At 48.1% G+C, this 20,741-nt stretch overlaps 1 protein-coding gene across 2 annotated transcripts in view; it reads right to left on the bottom strand.

Moving 5' to 3' along the window:
* C8H8orf48 (chromosome 8 C8orf48 homolog) overlaps positions 1-20,741 on the bottom strand; it is a 180,752-nt gene that overhangs the window by 86,621 nt on the left and 73,390 nt on the right. The window contains exon 2 of one of the 2 annotated variants that reach the window (XM_063937218.1): positions 4,258-4,280. The exons of the other annotated variant lie outside the window; for it this stretch is intronic. The gene's annotated coding sequence lies outside the window, so the exon portion shown is untranslated. The remainder of the gene's footprint in view (positions 1-4,257; positions 4,281-20,741) is intronic. 2 annotated transcript variants of the gene reach the window in all.

The following is a 20,741-nucleotide window of genomic DNA, read 5'->3' as shown; positions in this document are numbered from 1 at the left end:
CATGCTTTTCCGCCCAGAGGATGATTCTTGTTACCTCTGACATTGCAGCTCTGCTCTTCGATCCGTCTTGTCGGTTTATGTAGGCAACTGTCGTTACACTGTCCGACTGAACCTGAATGGCATGATCTTTTAGAAGGTGTGCCGCTTGTAGAAGACCGTTGTACACGGCCCTTAGTTCCAGAATGTTTATCGGAAGGATGGATTCCAGACTTGACCACCTTCCCTGGAAGTTTTCCCCTTGGGTGACTGCTCCCCAACCTCTGAGACTTGCATCCGTGGTTAGGAGGTTCCAATTCTGAATCCCAAACTTGCGGCCTTCTAGTAGGTGAGAAGTTTGCAACCACCAGAGGAGCGATATTCTGGCTTTCGGTGACAGACGTATTCTCTGGTGCATGTGAAGATGAGATCCCAACCATTTGTCCAGGAGATCCAGTTGGAAAAATCGTGCATGAAATCTTCCGTACTGTAGAGCCTCGTAGGAGGCAACCATCTTCCCCAGAAGGAGAATGCACTGATGAACCGATACCCAGGCTCGCTTCAGGACATCCCGACCATTGTTTGTATCACCAACGTCATCTCTTCCGGTTGAAACACCTTCTGAACTTCCATGTCGAGGATCATCCCCAGGAAGGACAGCCTCCTTGTCGGCTCCAAGTGCGACTTTGGAAGGTTCAGGATCCATCCATGATCCCGGAGCAGCTGAGTTGAGAGAGCAATACTCTGTAACAGCTTCTCCCTGGAAGATGCTTGTATTAGCAGATCGTCCAGAAAAGGAATTATGTTTATACCCAGCTTGCGGAGAAGTAGCATCATCTCTGCCATTACCTTTGTGAACACTCTTCGTGCCGTGGAGAGGCCAAACGGCAGCGCTTGGAACTGATAGTGACAGTCCAGCAGTGCAAATCTGAGGTAAGCCAGTGAGGCTGCCAGATCGGGATGTGAAGGTAGGCATCCATGATATCCAGAGATACCAGGAATTCCCCCTCCTCCAGACCTGAGATCACCGCTCTCAGAGATTTCATCTTGAATTTGAATTCCCTCAAGTAGGGGTTCAATGACTGTGGTTTCTGTACCACAAACAGGTTTGAGTAATAACCCTTGTGTTGCAGGTGAGATGGAACTGGGACAATTACATTTGACCTTAGTAATTTTTGAATGGCTTCCTGTAGGATAGCACTTTCTGTCAGCAAAGCTGACAAGTCTGATTTGAAGAATCTGTGAGGTGGGAGTTCTTGAAACTCCAGTCTGTACCCCTGGGTAACCATATCCTGTACCCAGGGATCTTGGCATGAGGACGCCCAAACATGACTGAAATTTCTTAGTCTTGCTCCCACCTGCCCGATCTCCAGGCTGGGAGGTCCACCGTCATGCCGAGGATTTTGAGGAAACCGAACCAGGCTTCTGATCCTGGGAACCTGCGGGTGCAGGTTTTCTCATTTCCCCCGACCACTTCTAAAGAAAGTGATGGGGGATTTTGACTTTTTAACTTTAGCGGTCCGAAAGGACTGCATTTCAGACGTAGGATATGATTTCCTAGTCGGTGGTGTAGCAGAGGGAAGAAAAGTTGACTTACCCGCAGTTGCCGTGGAGATCCACACATCTAACGCTTCCCCAAACAGGGCCTGACCTGTGAAGGGTAGGTTCTCCACACTCTTCTTGGATTCCGCATCCGTAGACCATTGGCGCAGCCAGAGTCCTCTGCGTGCCGAGACAGCCATGGAAGAAGCCCTCGCGTTCAGATGTCCAAGGTCTTTCATGGCTTCCACCATGAAACCTGCAGAATCCTGTATGTCACGTAAAAACAATTCAATGTCACTTCTATTCGTAGAATCTAACTCCTCTAGTAAAGTGCCTGACCACTTTACTATGGCTTTAAAAATCCATGCACAAGCAATAGTGGGTCTTAAAGCTACGCCATTTGCCGTGTATAAAGATTTGAGTGTAGTCTCAATCTTGCGGTTGGCCAGCTCTTTCAAAGCGGTGGACCTAGGGACAAGCAAAACCGTACAGGATCCGTAGAGGATGCTGGGCGCCCGTCCCAGTGCGGGCTGTATCTGCAGTTTGGTTATGGTTACACTCATGTTGAGTTAAGTTCAGTCAGTCTGTGGCTGATGTTGGTCATGCCGTTGCATGCGTTGTTGTTGAATGCCATGTTGTACGGCGTGTTTGAGGTGTGAGCTGGTATGTATCTCATCTTAGTTTTAAAAATTAAATAAATCCTTTTCCTCGAAATGTCCGTCTCCCTGGGCACAGTTCCTATAACTGGAGTCTGGAGGAGGAGCATAGAGGGAGGAGCCAGTTCGCACCCCTTTTAAAGTCTTAAAGTGCCCATGTCTCCTGCGGATCCCGTCTATACCCCATGGTTCTTTAAGCATCCCCAGCATCCTCTACGGACTAAAAGAAAAGGATTTACCGGTAGGTATTAAAATCCTATTTTTAGACAACCTAGAGACAGAAGCGTCTACTACCAGCGGGTTTTCCCACTTTTTCCTATCCTCCTCAGGGAAAGGAAAAGCAATGAGAACCCTTTTAGGGATCTGGAACTTTTTCTCTGCGTTTTCCCAGGATTTTTAAAACAATGCATTTAATTCCTTAGATGCAGGGAAAGTAAGGGAGGATTTCTTATGGTCAGTAAAGTAAGCCTCCTCTACTTGCTCAGGTACCTTATCAGTAATGTGTAAAATGTCCCTTATAGCCTTAATCATGAGTTGCACCGCCTTAGCAAGGGATGCCTCACCCCCCAGTATAACCCCCTTCACCGTCTCCTGTATCAGAGTCGGTATCCGTGTCGACTTGCATTATTTGGGCAAGAGCACGCTTTTTAGGATATATATCAGGGGTCTTGGATGAGGTAGCGGGAGCAGAATACGACAAAACCTCTACAGATCTTTTCAAAACCTGTATTTCAGTCTCAATATGAGCTATCCTAGATGAAATCCGAGATATCATTCCCTTAAGAAAAGTCACCCATGGGCAGTGGCAAACGCAGGATTTGCATGGGGGGGTTTCCAGAACTGGGCGGAGCCAATCACGTGGGTGGGGACTGAGGTGACCCAGCATATGCTGGGTCCGTAAAACTAGTGTGTGTGTGTGTGTGTATATGTGTGTATATATATATATATATATATATATATATATATATACATATACATATATATACACACACACACACATATCTACACACATATATATATATATATATATATATATATACATACAGACACATACATATACACATATACATAGCATATTAAACATGCATACATATATATATATGTGTGTGTGTACACACATACAGTACACATATATATATATATATATATACACACACACACGTGTATATATATATATATATCATGTGTGTGTGTGTTTATATGTATGTATATACATGTGTGTATATATGTATGCACATGGATATATTATTATTATTATTATCCTTTATTTATATGGCGCCACAAGGGTTCCGCAGCGCCCAATTACAGAGTACATGAATAATCAAACAGGAAAACAGCAACTTACAGTTGATGACAGTATAGGACAAGTACAGGGTAAATACACATAGTTACATTAGCAGATGACACTGGAATAAGTATCAGGTGGCCGAAGACTGCTGGAGTTGATGCAGATGAAGATTATTAAAGTAAGAATGGATAAGCACATGAGGGAAATATATATATGTACTATAATTAAAATAAACTTTTATTGCTCTTACAAGTGCCACCAGGAAGACAGCAGGCTGCAGAGGACGCTAGACAGCCATTAATAATACTCATGCAGCTAAAAAAAAAAAAAAAAAAATATTTTTTTTTTTTTCTTTTTAGTGGAGGGGAGTTTCTGGGTGCTCGGAACCCCCCCCCCTGGGTGCGCCACTGATGGGTGTTCGTATTCAGAAGGCTGAGACAGTACATTGCATTCCTGAGTACATGGAATAGACTCCTCTGGAGAGGACACACACTCTGCAGCACAAGATACATAGTCCCTAGACATGGCAATGCGAGATATATAACATACACACACACATAGGAAAATGTCAGACAGTTTCCCCCAATTACCTTCAGAGATACAAAGAGTATATGGAGCCAGCACACACAGCGCCCCAGTAGGCAGTTATTAAGACAAATGCCTGGCGCTGACTGAGTAACCTTAAAAGATTAAACAGTGAATAACACTCCCCCCCCCCCCCCCCACCCCACCCCCCTTCTATAACACCCTGGTACCGCAGAGTATTACTGGAGTTAAGTGGAGGGCAGCGCTCACCGTCAGCGTCTCTGTAGTGTGATCTGCAAAGAGAAAATGGCGCTGATGAGTGCTGGATCCGCTCTGAGAAGCCCCGCCCCCTGTAATGGCGCATCTTCCCTCATTTATTATTTTATACTGGCCTGAGGTGTGTTTGTTGCTAACAGTGGGATTAGCCCGTTAGCTCAGTGACCAGTAGTAGGGTATTGCGCTGGCCCAGGGCGCCCCCACAGCGCCGCACAACTGTACCACTGAGCACTCCAGAGTGCAGCACTGCGCTCCAACCCTTGTGCCGCCATTCCTGCCGGCGCCCCGCATACCGGGGCACCGGCGTCATACTCACCACAGCATCTTCTGGCTCTGTTAGGCGGTGGCGGCAGTGCTGCGGGAGAGAGCGGTTGCCTCGGGGGCTTGCGATCAACACCCTCAGGAGCTCAGTGTCCTGTCAGCGGAGATAGGATCCATTAACCTCAAGGGTTGGATCCTACTCCTCCCCCCTAAGTCCCACGAAGCAGGGAGGCTGTTGCCAGCAGCCTCCCTGTACCTAACAGCTCTTAAAAAATAATAAAACTAGAAAAGCCCCTAGGAGCTCCCCTAGCTGTGACCGGCTCCACCGGGCACATTTTCTAAACTGAGTCTAGTAGGAGGGGCATAGAGGGAGGAGCCAGCCCGCACTTTTAAACTCTTAAAGTGCCCATGGCTCCCAAGGACTCATCGATATCCCATAGTACTAATGTGGATCCCAGCATCCTCTAGGATGTAAGAGAAAAACGCGCTATAGCGCATTTTTGCGATCACTGGGTAGGTTAATTGGCTCCTGACAAAAATGAAACCTAGTGTGTGAGTGTACATGGGCAGACTAGATGAGCCAAGTAGTTTTTATTTGCCGTCAAATTCTATTTTTCTATGTAACACAGCGAATTGCATATGGATAGTACAGGTCTTGCACATGCTCAGTTTTACAAATCATCTGAAAACTGTTCAAAAATCTATATTGCATCCAACAATGACTCAGGCCCACAGTGGAGTATGTACAGCCTTTCACCCGTAAACAAGGTTCCCAATTACCGAGTATATGTAATATATTAACAATGGCTTATCTTTCCAACATGTTTAGTTTACCCAATCTTTATTCGAAACATGCTGATGTCCTCCCACTGTGTTTTCCATATATGGAGACTTTTACCAGGATTTCATGGACTTTTCTGGGACTTTATCTCCATTCAATGATGCAGTGACTCGTATGGCGATATAGGAGAGTAGCTCTAGAGATCCTTCCAGATGTGGAGCTGGATTCAGATAAGTCTATACTGTTTTTTATCCATTTATGGTATTGCACTTTAGTTAATTTATGTGTGTACTAATTGCCATCCCATCAAAATGACAGAGCATCATAACAGTAATGTCAGCGCCGGTGGCTGTGCGTGCCCAAATAGAGCAACACTTTAATTGCTCCGTTGTGCGCCATCTAGTGGCTGCCGGCGCGCAAAACACTTCCCCCCCATAGATGTGAGGAGCAGCGTTAGCCTTTTATTATATAGGATTATAGATTATACTCCCACTGACCAGCAGTTTTGGATACCCAAATTTGGAAAACTGGAAGGTGGTGGAGAGTGTATCATGTAGGAGGGGGAACAGTGAGTTCTGTGTAAGGGGCTGCGAAAGCTATGTATGGGCAATGCACTACATAAAATGAATGTCTTAACGGTTTACATGTTAGTAGGCCTGTTCTCCTTTATTAAATGTACACACTAATTATTTAAGGGTTAAGAGGCAGTATAAACTACACTATGGGGGAATCGTATTCACGGGGGCGAATATATGCGGCAGTATGCCGTGTGTGCTCTGTGTGTGTGTGCTACTCATACCCCTTTCATATAGAATGTTAAACTACCGGGTAAAGAAGTTTCACCTGGTAATTTGACGATTAACACGGGTCCTTTTTCTGCGTGAAAGGGTCAACCCGAGTTGAAATTCCCGGGACTTCGACCCTGGAATTTACCAGGGTCGGAGACCTGGGAATTTCAACCCGGATTGACCTTACACATAGACAAAATACCCGTGTTGATCCGCAAATTAACAGGTAGAAATTCTTGACCTGGTAAGTTGCTTGTCTATGTGAAAGGGGGGGTCAAGCAGGGACCGGCAAAACGACCCGGCATTTTCAAAGCCGGGACTTTGACATTTCTGTCTGAAAGTGGTATAAATTACCAGTTGAGGTTTAAATACAGGACAATGGATGGGAAAAAAATGCTTTGATATCAGTATTCACTGATGAAATGTTTTTTTACTTTTGTTTCTGTAAGAACTTACATATACCTACAGCTTTATACACGGCTTTAGCGAAGTGATAAGAAATACTAAGAAATAAATAAGAATTTACTTACCGATAATTCTATTTCTCGTAGTCCGTAGTGGATGCTGGGAACTCCGTAAGGACCATGGGGAATAGCGGCTCCGCAGGAGACTGGGCACAAAAGTAAAAGCTTTAGGACTACCTGGTGTGCACTGGCTCCTCCCCCTATGACCCTCCTCCAAGCCTCAGTTAGGATACTGTGCCCGGACGAGCGTACACAATAAGGAAGGATTTTGAATCCCGGGTAAGACTCATACCAGCCACACCAATCACACTGTACAACCTGTGATCTGAACCCAGTTAACAGCATGATAACAGAGGAGCCTCTGAAAAGATGGCTCACAACAATAATAACCCGATTTTTGTAACAATAACTATGTACAAGTATTGCAGACAATCCGCACTTGGGATGGGCGCCCAGCATCCACTACGGACTACGAGAAATAGAATTATCGGTAAGTAAATTCTTATTTTCTCTGACGTCCTAGTGGATGCTGGGAACTCCGTAAGGACCATGGGGATTATACCAAAGCTCCCAAACGGGCGGGAGAGTGCGGATGACTCTGCAGCACCGAATGAGAGAACTCCAGGTCCTCCTCAGCCAGGGTATCAAATTTGTAGAATTTAGCAAACGTGTTTGCCCCTGACCAAGTAGCTGCTCGGCAAAGTTGTAAAGCCGAGACCCCTCGGGCAGCCGCCCAAGATGAGCCCACCTTCCTTGTGGAATGGGCTTTTACAGATTTTGGCTGTGGCAGGCCTGCCACAGAATGTGCAAGCTGAATTGTACTACAAATCCAACGAGCAATAGTCTGCTTAGAAGCAGGAGCACCCAGCTTGTTGGGTGCATACAGGATAAACAGCGAGTCAGATTTTCTGACTCCAGCCGTCCTGGAAACATATATTTTCAGGGCCCTGACTACGTCCAGCAACTTGGAGTCCTCCAAGTCCCTAGTAGCCGCAGGTACCACAATAGGCTGGTTCAAGTGAAACGCTGAAACCACCTTAGGGAGAAATTGAGGACGAGTCCTCAATTCTGCCCTGTCCGCAAGAAAAATTAGGTAAGGGCTTTTATAGGATAAAGCCGCCAATTCTGAGACACGCCTGGCTGAAGCCAGGGCTAACAGCATTACCACTTTCCATGTGAGATATTTTAAGTCCACAGTGGAGAGTGGTTCAAACCAATGTGATTTTAGGAACCCCAAAACTACATTGAGATCCCAAGGTGCCACTGGAGGCACAAAAGGAGGCTGTATATGCAGTACCCCCTTGACAAACGTCTGAACTTCAGGAACTGAAGCTAGTTCTTTTTGGAAGAAAATCGACAGGGCCGAAATTTGAACCTTAATGGACCCTAATTTTAGGCCCATAGACAGTCCTGTTTGCAGGAAATGCAGGAAACGACCCAGTTGAAATTCCTCTGTAGGGGCTTTCCTGGCCTCGCACCACGCAACATATTTACGCCAAATACGGTGATAATGTTGTACGGTTACATCCTTCCTGACTTTGATCAGGGTAGGGATGACTTCATCCGGAATGCCTTTTTCCTTCAGGATCCGGCGTTCAACCGCCATGCCGTCAAACGCAGCCGCGGTAAGTCTTGGAACAGACAGGGTCCCTGCTGGAGCAGGTCCTTTCTTAGAGGTAGAGGCCACGGGTCCTCTGTGAGCATCTCTTGAAGTTCCGGGTACCAAGTCCTTCTTGGCCAATCCGGAGCCACGAGTATAGTCCTTACTCCTCTCCTCCTTATGATTCTCAGTACCTTGGGTATGAGAGGCAGAGGAGGGAACACATACACTGACTGGTACACCCACGGTGTTACCAGAGCGTCCACAGCTTTGGCCGCCAGTACACCCGCCTCAGAGGACGCCTCCTGAATGTAGTGCGGTGCATATGTGAGCCAGGTATTGTCTGACTTTGTCAGAAATATCCTCGGGCAGCTCATCCTATAACACCTGAACCCACGCCTCAATACCCTTTGCGGACCAAGAGGCAGCTATGGTGGGCCTATGGATGGCCCCTGCAAGGGAATATATAGACTTCAGGCATCCACATGCTTATCTGTCGGTTCCTTCAGGGAGGTGATAGTGGTGACAGGCAGAGTAGATGACACCATGAGACGGGTAACATGAGAATCCGCCGGTGGTCAGTTTTCCCATTTACTACATAACTCTGCAGGGAGAGGATAGCGAGCCAAAGCCCATTTGGGGAGCAGGAATTTCTTACCTAGGGGTAGACCAGTGTTCCTTCCTGATGTTCACAAGATGATCAGAATGGGGTAATACAGTTTTAACCACCTTCTGCCATTTAAACATATCAGTTTTCTTGGCCACTGTAGCGGAATCCTCATCCTCAGTGATTTGAAGGATCTGCTTAATAGCATCCACCAGGCCAGGGACATCAACCTGTAAGGTAGAATCCTCATCAGTAACACATGATTCAGAGTCTGACAGGACCGTATACTCCCCCTTCTCGTCAGATGAAACATCAGAAAGGTTAGTGGATTGTGAGGAAGAAGCATCCCGCTTAGGTGACCCAGGGACATGGGAGTGACCTAGAGTAGATTTCTGTCTAACCAAAGACTTATTCAACTGTTGCAGCTGGGTAGACAAAGTTGCCGCCCAAGGCGGATTTACTATAGGACCAACTTGTGGTGGCAGTGACACCCGAGGTCCCATAGAGGGGGCTAAACGGTTCACCAGAGTCCCCAGGAGAGTGGTGAACATAGCCCAGAGTGGTTCCATTGTAGTTACAGGAGCTGAAGGTTGACTGGGAGATGCATGACAGCCCATCACACAATACTTCCCCCTCAGGTAAACCTCTGAAGCATGCCTTGCAAATTACAGGAGCATCCAGTTTTACTGCCCTTATTGTTAGACATTACAATAAAGCAACAATCAGGCTATTAGTACGATGAAGCCAGACAGAGTACACAACTTGCAGACAAAGTACATAAACAGCGTCAGAATACACAAACTTGTGAACAAATCCTGGTGTACGTCACTGCAACACAGTAAAATATCCGTATAGCGATAAGTACTGTGTACACTATATTAGGGGACTTTGACGCAACTAGGGGGTAATTCAAAGTTGATCACAGCAGCAAATTTTTTAGCAGTTGGTCAAAACCATGGCCCTCATTCCGAGTTGATCACTCGCTAGCTGCTTTTAGCAGCAGTGCAAACGCTAAGCCGCCGCCCTCTGGGAGTGTATCTTAGCTTAGCAGAAGTGCGAACGAAAGGTTAGCAGAACAGTGCTGAAATTGTTTCAAGCAGTTTCAGAGTAGCTGCAGACCTACTCCTACCTTGCGATCACTTCAGTCTGTTTAGTTCCTGCTTTGACGTCACAAACACGCCCTGCGTTCGGCCAGACACTCCCCCGTTTCCCCAGGCACGCCTGCGTGTTTTAGCACACTCCCGGAAAACGGTCAGTTACCACCCAGAAACACCCACTTCCTGACAATCACTCACCGATCAACAAAGCGACGGGAAAGAGTCGCTCGTCCTTGTGTGAAACTGCATAGTTTTTTGTGAAGGTACGGCGCGCGTGCGCACTGCGGACCGTATGCATGCGCAGAAATGCAGTTTTTAGCCTGATCGCTGCGATGCGAACAACGGCAGCTAGCGATCAACTCGGAATGACCCCCCATGTGCGCTGCAGGTGTGGCAGATTTAACATTTGCAGAGTTAAAGGCCTCATACACTAGAGCGATAATGCCCGATTTCAGCCCAATTCGGGCATTTGGCCAGTTATATCGGCTGAAATCAGGCATTTTAAAGGTGTTCCCGAACCAATCCGATGTGCGTTCCCGTGAGCATCGGATCCGATGCTCCAGATTGAATGTGCTGCACATTCAATCTGGTCCGATTTGGGGGCATGGCTTGGGATCGCCAAGATATATTGTATTTAAATGGGCAGCATACGTTGTATCTTGGCCGATCCTGTCCCCCGGGAGGCTGCCGGGGTGATCGCCTGTGATCACCTCCAACATGAGATCGTTGTAGTGTATGGGGCCCTTTAGATAAAGCACATAGGGCCTGATCAGAGTTCGATGTAAATTGGGCTCATGATTTGGGTGGGTTATTTTGTTTCTGTGCAGGGTAAATACTGGCTGCTTTATTTTTACACTGCAATTTAGATTTCAGTTTGAACACACCCCACCCAAATCTAACTCTCTCTGCACATGTTATATCTGCCCCACCTGTAGTGCACATGGTTTTGCCCAACTGCTAACAAATATACTGCTGCGACCAACTCTGAATTAGGCCCCTAGTCCCTTCAGGTATAGAATATAGTGACAGCTACCTTAGATGGGATACATACAGCAGGTACAGGCACACACAGTCACAGGCAATGCAGAGATTATTATATGCACAATAAAACACACACACACACATATATATATATAAGTCCGTGTGGTCCGGGTATTCGTTTTTTTGTTTTGCCAAGTACGTGGATTACAAATCACAGGACACTGGATCAGGTGAGTATAATTTTATTCACAGGTACCCCGGATCGTCGGATCAGGAGACGTGGCAGTCGGCGGGTCAACATAGGTAAGTATGTATGTGTCGGCATGTATGAAATAAAGTTTTACTTTCACGGTGTGTGTGTCTCCTGTTTTTATTTGGGTATTTTTTTTCCAGTAGAACTACAGGTTTTTCCACCCGCATGCTGGTACTTGTGGTTCTCCAAGTACCAGCTTGCGGGGGAGGCTTGCTGGGACTTGTAGTTCTTCTGGAAAAAAAACATTCTGACATTTTACTCAAGGCTATCAGCCCCCCATCCGCAGCCCTTGGATGGGGGGGGGGGGGGGCAGCGTCGGGCTTCACCCCTGGCCCTTGGGTGGCTGGGGGGGGACCCCTTGATTGAAGGGGTCCCTACTCCCCCAGGGTACCCCGGCCAGGGGTGACTAGTTGGATATTTAATGCCACGGCCGCAGGGTGCTGTATAAAAGTGACCCCCGGCTGTGGCATTATCTGTCCAGCTAGTGGAGCCCGATGCTGGTGTAAAAAATACGGGGGACCCCTACGCTTTTTGTCCCCCGTATTTTTTGCACCAGCACCAGGCGCAGAGCCCGGTGCTGGTTTTAAAAATACGGGGGATCCCCTGTCAGTTTTCCCCCCGGATTTTTAGAACCAGGACCGGCTCGAAGAGCCCGAGGCTGGTTATGCTTAGGAGGGGGGACCCCACGCAAAAAATTTTTCGGGGTTTTTACCGTTTTTCCCGGTTTTTTTACAAGTCTAATCAAAATCCGTCAAATCGGCCGATTTTCGACAGCGGGACTGTCGAATCCGTTTTTTATTGAATATGTTGAATTCCGGCACCCACCTGCCGGAATTCGACGGTCGAATTGTGTCGAATTAAAAAACGGGCGAAAAATTGCCGCGATTCGCCGGCAATTGCATATACCCCTTAGACTATTTTGTGCAGATCCATCACATAAAATTCAGATTAAAAAAAATAAGAATTTACTCACCGGTAATTCTATTTCTCGTAGTCCGTAGTGGATGCTGGGAACTCCGTAAGGACCATGGGGAATAGACGGGCTCCGCAGGAGACTGGGCACACTAAAAGAAAGATTAGGTACTATCTGGTGTGCACTGGCTCCTCCCTCTATGCCCCTCCTCCAGACCTCAGTTAAGGAAACTGTGCCCGGAAGAGCTGACATTACAAGGAAAGGATTTGGAATCCAGGGTAAGACTCATACCAGCCACACCGTACAACTCGTGATAACTATATCCAGTTAACAGTATGAACAAAAAACTGAGCCTCATTTAAAAGATGGCTCATAACAATAACCCTTAAGTTAAGCAATAACTATATACATGTATTGCAGAGAGTCCGCACTTGGGACGGGCGCCCAGCATCCACTACGGACTACGAGAAATAGAATTACCGGTGAGTAAATTCTTATTTTCTCTGACGTCCTAGTGGATGCTGGGAACTCCGTAAGGACCATGGGGATTATACCAAAGCTCCCAAACGGGCGGGAGAGTGCGGATGACTCTGCAGCACCGAATGAGCAAACTCAAGGTCCTCCTCAGCCAGGGTATCAAACTTGTAGAATTTTGCAAATGTGTTTGAACCCGACCAAGTAGCAGCTCGGCAAAGCTGTAATGCCAAGACCCCTCGGGCAGCCGCCCAAGAAAGAGCCCACCTTCCTTGTGGAATGGGCTTTTACTGATTTAGGATGCGGCAGTCCAGCCGCAGAATGTGCCAGCTGAATCGTGCCACAGATCCAGCGAGCAATAGTCTGCTTTTAAGCAGGAGCACCCAGCTTGTTGGGTGCATGCAGGATAAATAGCGAGTCAGTTTTTCTGACTCTAGCCGTCCTGGAAACATAAATTTTCAGGGCCCGGACCACGTCCAGCAACTTGGAGTCCTCCAAGTCCCTAGTAGCCACAGGCACCACCATAGGTTGGTTCAAATGAAACGATGATACCACCTTAGGGAGAAATTGGGGACGAGTCCTCGATTCTGCCCTTTCCATATGGAAGATCAGATATGGGCTCTTACATGACAAAGCCGCCAATTCTGACACACGCCTAGTCCAAGCTAAGGCCAAAAACATGACCACTTTCCACGTGAGATATTTTAGCTCCACGGTCTTAAGTGGCTCAAACCAGTGGGATTTTAGGAATCCAACACAACGTTAAGATCCCAAGGTGCCACTGGTGGCACAAAAGGAGGCTGAATATGCAGCACCTCTGTAACAACGTCTGAACTTCAGGCAGTGAAGCCAGTTCTTTTTGAGAGAAAAAGGGGATAGGGCCGAAATCTTGACCCTTATGGATCCTAATTTTAGGCCCCTAGTCACTCCTGACTGTAGGAAGTGCAGGAATCGACCCCGCTGGAATTCCTCTGTAGGGCCTTCCCGGCCACACACCAAGCAACCTATTTTCGCCATATACAGTGAAAAAGTCTTGCTGTCACGTCTTTCCTAGCCTTTATCAGCGTAGGAATAACTGCATCCGGAATGCCCTTTTCCGCAAGGATCTGGCGTTCAACCGCCATGCCGTCAAACGCAGCCGCGGTAAGTCTTGGAACAGACAGGGCCCCTGTTGCAACATGTCCTGTCTGAGAGGCAGAGGCCATGGGTCCTCTGAGAGCATTTCTTGCAGTTCCGGGTACCGAGTCCTTCTTGGCCAATCCGGAGCAAAGAATATTGTTCACACTCCTCCTTTTATTACAATTCTCAGCCCTTGGGTCTGAGAGGAAGAGGAGGGAATACATAGACTGACTGGAACACCCACGGTGTTACTACTGCGACCACAGCTATCGCCTGAGAGTCCCTTGACCCAGCGTAAAACCTTTTTTATCTTTTTATTGAGGTGGGACGCCATCTAGTCCACCTGAGGCAGTTCCCATCAATTTGCAAAACTGCGTGAAGACTTCCTGATGAAGTTACCACTTTCCCGGGTGGAGGTCGTGCCTGCTGAGGAAGTCTGCTTCCCAGTTGTCCACTCCCGGAATGAACACTGCTGACAGTGCGCTTACTTGATTCTCCGCCCAGCGAAGAATTCTGGTGGCTTCTTCGCCACCCTGCTCCTTGTGCCGCCTTGGCGGTTTACATGAGCCCCTGCGGTCTGACTGGATCAGAACCGGCTGGTCGCGAAGCAGGAACTCCGCTTGACTTAGGGCGTTGTATATGGCCCTTAGTTCCAGGATATTGATGTGAAGGCAAGTCTGTTGGCTTGACCACAAACCTTGGAATTTTCTTCCCTTTGTAACTGCCCCCCACCCTCGGAGGCTTGCATCCGTGGTAACCAGGACCCAGTCCTGAATGCCGAATCTGCGGCCCTCGAGAAGGTGAGCACTCCGCAGCCACCACAGGAGAGACACCCTGGCCCTGGGGGATAGGGTGATTAACCGATGCATCTGAAGATGTGATCCGGACCACTTGTCCAGTAAGTTCCATTGTCCTTGCATGGAACCAGCCGAAGGGGATGGCCTCGTATGATGCCACCATCCTTCCCAGGACTCGAGTGCAGTGATGCACTGACACCTGTTTTGTTTTTCAATAGATTCCTGACCAGTGTCATGAGCTCCTGAGCTCTCTCTATCGGGAGATAAACCCTTTTCTGGTCTGTGTCTAGGATCATGCCTAGGCGAGGCAGATAAGCTGTAGGAACCAACTGCAACTTCGGAATATATAGAATCCAGTCGTGTTGCCGTTTCACTTCCAGAGAAAGTGATACGCTGTCCAGCAACTGCTCTCTTGATCTCGCTTTTATGAGGAGATCATCCAAGTATGTGATAATAGTGACACCTTGCTTCCGCAGGAGCACCATCATATCCGCCATTACCTTGGTGAAATTGGTAATGACAATCCCGTACCTCAATTCTGAGGTACGCCTGATGAGGTGGATAAATGGGGACCTGAAGGTATGCATCCCTTATGTCCCGATTCACGATAAAGTCTCCCCCTTTTCAGGCTTGCAATGACCGCTCTTAGCGATTCCAGCTTGAACTTGAACCTTTTCAGGTATATGTTCAGGGATTTTAATTCAATATGGGTCTAACCGAACCGTCTGGTTTCGGGATTACAACATGGTCGAATAATAACACCCTCTTGTTGAAGGAGGGGACCCTTGACCACCACCTGTTGAAGATACAATTTGCGAATTGCAGTTAACACTGGCTCCCTCTCTTGGGGGGGAAGCCCGCCGGGTCATCGGTGAGGGGGCATCTTCTCACAGTCCAGCCTGTATCCCTGCGACACAATTTCTATTGCCCAGGGATCTAACAGGGAGTGAACCCACTTGTGGCTGAACTTACGAAGGCGTGTCCCCACCGGGCCTAGCTCCGCCTGTGGAGCCCCAGCGACCTGCGGTGGATTTTTGTAGAGGCCGGGGAGGACGTCTGTTCCTGGGGACTAGCTGTGTTGTACAGCTTCTTTCCTCTGCCCCCGGCTCTGACAAGAAAGGACGCACCTCAGACTTTCTTGTTTCTTTATTCGAAAAGCTGCATTTAATAATGTCGTGCTTTCCTAGGCTGTGCAGGAATATAGGGCAACTAGCAGAATTACCAACTATAGCTGTGGAGACCAGGCCCGAGAACCTTTCTCCACACAATCCTCAGCCTTCCATATGCCTCTTAAGTCGGCATCATCTGTCCAATGTATATTCTACAGGACACGTCAAGCAGAAATCGACATAGCTTTGACTCTAGGACCCAGTATACTCATGTCCCTTTGGGCATGCTTAATAATTATATATCTATCACTTAAGACAGCATCTTAATATATTTATATGCATACTAGGGTATCAATCTCTGCAGATAAGGTACCTGTCCACGCTGTCACAGCGCTATAAACCCATGCCGACACAATCGCCGGTCTGGGCAGTATACTAGAATGTGCACACTATCTGCAGGATCCCTGAGAATAGCTAGTGCAAACAGGACACCCAAGGGGAAGATTCTCAACACATCCTGGCCCTAGTGGGAAAAGGATACAGCCTGAGAATTCTCTTGTGGGAAGCTGCCGTCTCTTGTCTGGAGATTCCCGCTCTTTTTCCTCATGAGAGGAGGGAAATTTACCTCAGCATTCTTCCCCTTAACATGTGTACTCTCGTGTCAGGGACAGATGAGTCATCAGTGATATGCAAATCCTCTTTTATTCCAATAATCATATATTGAATATCTTTTAGCCCTCATGGCTGTAACTTTGCATTATCATAGTCGACAGTGGAGTTAAACTCCGTGTCGATACCAGTGTTTGTTATTTTGGATAGTGAGCATAGAGAGACTCTGAAGGTCTCTGTGACATAGGGACAGACCAGGGTAGATTTCCTTTCTGTTCCCTAACCTTTTGTGCAATAATTTTACCTCAGCACTTACACATATCCAAACAGGCGCTGTCGACGGAGACACCCTCCCACACACATATCCGCTCTATCACCTCCTTAGAGGAGCCTTTTACCTCAGACATGTCGACACACGCGTACCGACACACCACACACACAGGGGATGCTCTATTCGAAGACAGTTCCCCCACCAGGCCCTTTGGAGAGACAGAGAGAGAGAATGCCAGCACACACCCCAGCGCTATATAACCCAGGGATTACACTACCACTCAGTGTTTACCCAGTAGCTGCTGTATATACAAATTTTGCGCCTAAATTTATGTGCCTCCCCCCCTCTCTTTTCACCCTTTGTGTACCAGGATACTGCAGGGGAGAGCCTGGGGAGCTTCCTTCCAGCTGAGCTGTGAAGAGAAAATGGAGCCGGTGTGCTGAGGAAGAAGGCCCGGCCCCCTCAGCGGCGGGCTTCTGTCCTTTTATGTACTTTAATGGCGGGGGTTTTTACACATATACAGTACTAGACTGTATTATGTGTGTTTTTATTGCCAAAAGGTAATCTAATTGCAGCCCAGGGCGCCCCCCCCCCCCCCCCCCAGCGCCCTGCACCCACCAGTGACCGGAGCGTGTGGTGTGCTGTGGGAGCAATGGCGCACAGCTGCAGTGCTGTGCGCTACCTTATTGAAGACCGGAGTCTTCAGCCGCCGATTTTCTCCTGGAATCTTCCGTCTTCTGGCTCTGCAAGGGGGACGGCGGCGCGGCTCCGGGAACGGACGATCGAGGTCGGGCCCTGTGTTCGATCCCTCTGGAGCTAATGGTGTCCAGTAGCCTTAGAAGCACAAGCTAGCTGCAAGCAGGTAGGTTTGCTTCTCTCCACTCAGTCCCTCGTAGCAGTGAGTCTGTTGCCAGCAGATCTCACTGAAAATAAAAAACCTAACAAATACTTTCTTTTCTAGTGAGCTCAGGAGAGCCCACTAGGTGCATCCAGCTCTGGCCGGGCACAGATTCTAACTGAGGTCTGGAGGAGGGGCATAGAGGGAGGAGCCAGTGCACACCAGATAGTACCTAATCTTTCTTTTAGTGTGCCCAGTCTCCTGCGGAGCCCGTCTATTCCCCATGGTCCTTACGGAGTTCCCAGCATCCACTAGGACGTCAGAGAAAAAATAAGATTTTACTTACCGATAAATCTATTTCTCGTAGTCCGTAGTGGATGCTGGGACTCCGTAAGGACCATGGGGAATAGCGGCTCCACAGGAGACAGGGCACAAGAATAAAAGCTTTAGGATCAGGTGGTGTGCACTGGCTCCTCCCCCTATGACCCTCCTCCAAGCCTCAGTTAGGATACTGTGCCCGGACGAGCATCCATAATAAGGAAGGATATTGAATCCCGGGTAAGACTCATACCAGCCACACCAATCACACCGTACAACTTGTGATCTGAACCTAGTTAACAGTATGATAACAACGAAGGAGCCTCTGAAAAGATGGCTCACAACAACAATAACCCGATTTAGTTAACAATAACTATGTACAAGTATTGCAGACAATCCGCACTTGGGATGGGCGCCCAGCATCCACTACGGACTACGAGAAATAGATTTATCGGTAAGTAAAATCTTATTTTCTCTGACGTCCTAGTGGATGCTGGGACTCCGTAAGGACCATGAGGATTATACCAAAGCTCCCAAACGGGCGGGAGAGTGCGGATGACTCTGCAGCACCGAATGAGAGAACTCCAGGTCCTCCTCAGCCAGGGTATCAAATTTGTAGAATTTAGCAAACGTGTTTGCCCCTGACCAAGTAGCTGCTCGGCAAAGTTGTAAAGCCGAGACCCCTCGGGCAGCCGCCCAAGATGAGCTCACTTTCCTTGTGGAATGGGCTTTCACAGATTTTGGCTGTGGCAGGCCTGCCACAGAATGTGCAAGCTGAATTGTACTACAAATCCAACGAGCAATAGTCTGCTTAGAAGCAGGAGCACCCAGCTTGTTGGGTGCATACAGGATAAACAGCGAGTCAGACTTTCTGACTCCCGCCGTCCTGGAAACATATATTTTCAGGGCCCTGACAACGTCAAGTAACTTGGAGTCCTCCAAGTCCCTAGTAGCCGCAGGCACCGCAATAGGTTGGTTCATGTGAAAGGCAGAAACCACCTTAGGGAGAAATTGAGGACGAGTCCTCAATTCTGCCCTGTCAGAATGAAAAATTAAGTAAGGGCTTTTATATGATAAAGCCGCCAATTCTGACACACGCCTGGCTGAAGCCAGGGCTAACAGCATTGTCACCTTCCATGTGAGATATTTTAAGTCCACAGTGGTGAGTGGTTCAAACCAATGTGACTTAAGGAACCTCAAAACAACACTGAGATCCCAAGGTGCCACTGGAGGCACAAAAGGAGGTTGTATATGCAGTACCCCTTTTACAAATGTCTGAACTTCAGGTACTGAAGCCAGTTCTTTCTGGAAGAAAATCGACAGGGCCGAAATTTGAACCTTAATGGACCCTAATTTTAGGCCCATAGACAGTCCTGTTTGCAGGAAATGGAGGAAACGACCCAGTTGAAATTCCTCTGTAGGGGCCTTCTTGGCCTCACACCACGCAACATATTTTCGCCAAATGCGGTGATAATGTTTTGCGGTTACATCCTTCCTGGCTTTGACTTCATCTGGAATGCCTTTTTCCTTCAGGATCCGGCGTTCAACCGCCATGCCGTCAAACGCAGCCGCGGTAAGTCTTGGAACAGACAAGGCCCCTGTTGGAGCAGGTCCTTTCTTAGAGGTAGAGGCCACGGGTCTTCCGTGAGCATCTCTTGAAGTTCCGGGTACCAAGTCCTTCTTGGCCAATCCGGAACCACGAGTATCGTTCTTACTCCTCTCCTTCTTATGATTCTCAGTACTTTTGGTATGAGAGGCAGAGGAGGGAACACATACACTGACTGGTACACCCACGGTGTCACCAGAGCGTCCACCGCTATTGCCTGAGGGTCCCTTGACCTGGCGCAATATCTGTCTAGTTTTTTGTTTAGACGTGACGCCATCATGTCCACCTTTGGTTTTTCCCAACGGTTTACAATCAGGTGGAAGACTTCTGGGTGAAGTCCCCACTCTCCCGGGTGAAGGTCGTGTCTGCTGAGGAAGTCTGCTTCCCAGTTGTCCACTCCCGGAATGAACACTGCTGACAGAGCTATCACATGATTTTCCGCCCAGCGAAGAATCCTTGCAGCTTCTGCCATTGCCCTCCTGCTTCTCGTGCCGCCCTGTCTGTTTACGTGGGCGACTGACGTGATGTTGTCCGATTGGATCAATACCGCCTGACCCTGAAGCAGGGGTTTCGCTTGACTTAGGGCATTGTAAATGGCCCTTAGTTCCAGAATGTTTATATGAAGAGATGTTTCCATGCTTGACCACAAGCCCTGGACATTTTTTCCCTGTGTGACTGCCCCCCAGCCTCTCAGGCTGGCGTCCGTGGTCACCAGGACCCAATCCTGAATGCCAAATCTGCGGCCCTCTAGTAGATGAGCACTCTGCAGCCACCACAGAAGAGACACCCTTGTCCTTGTCGACAGGGTTACCCGCTGATGCATCTGAAGATGCGATCCGGACCATTTGTCCAGTAGATCCCACTGAAACGTTCTTGCATGGAATCTTCCGAATGGAATCGCTTCGTAAGAAGCCACCATTTTTCCCAGGACCCTCGTGCACTGATGCACTGACACCTGGCCTGGTTTTAGGAGGTTCCTGACTAGCTCGGATAACTCCCTGGCCTTCTCCTCCGGGAGAAACACCTTTTTCTGGACTGTGTCCAGAATCATTCCTAGGAACAGTAGACGTGTCGTTGGAATCAGCTGCGATTTTGGAATATTTAGGATCCACCCGTGCTGACGTAACACTACCTGAGATAGTGCTACTCCGACTTCTAACTGTTCCCTGGACCTTGCCCTTATCAGGAGATCGTCCAAGTAAGGGATAATTAAGATGCCTTTTCTTCGAAGAAGAATCATCATTTCGGCCATTACCTTGGTAAAGACCCGAGGTGCCGTGGACAACCCAAACGGCAGCGTCTGAAACTGATAATGACAGTTTTGTACTACAAACCTGAGGTACCCTTGGTGAGACGGGTAGATTGGGACGTGGAGATAAGCATCCTAGATGTCCAGAGACACCATATAGTCCCCTTCTTCCAGGTTTGCTATCACCGCTCTGAGTGATTCCATCTTGAATTTGAACCTCTTTATGTAAGTGTTCAGGGATTTTAGATTTAAAATTGGTCTCACCGAGCCGTCCGGCTTCGGTACCACAAACAGCGTGGAATAATACCCCTTTCCCTGTTGTAGGAGGGGTACCTTGATTATC

The sequence above is a fragment of the Pseudophryne corroboree genome, chromosome 8 (genome assembly GCF_028390025.1).
Source record: "Pseudophryne corroboree isolate aPseCor3 chromosome 8, aPseCor3.hap2, whole genome shotgun sequence".
In the NCBI taxonomy this organism is placed as follows: Eukaryota; Metazoa; Chordata; class Amphibia; order Anura; family Myobatrachidae; genus Pseudophryne; species Pseudophryne corroboree.
This window is presented reverse-complemented; position numbering and strand designations above follow the sequence as displayed.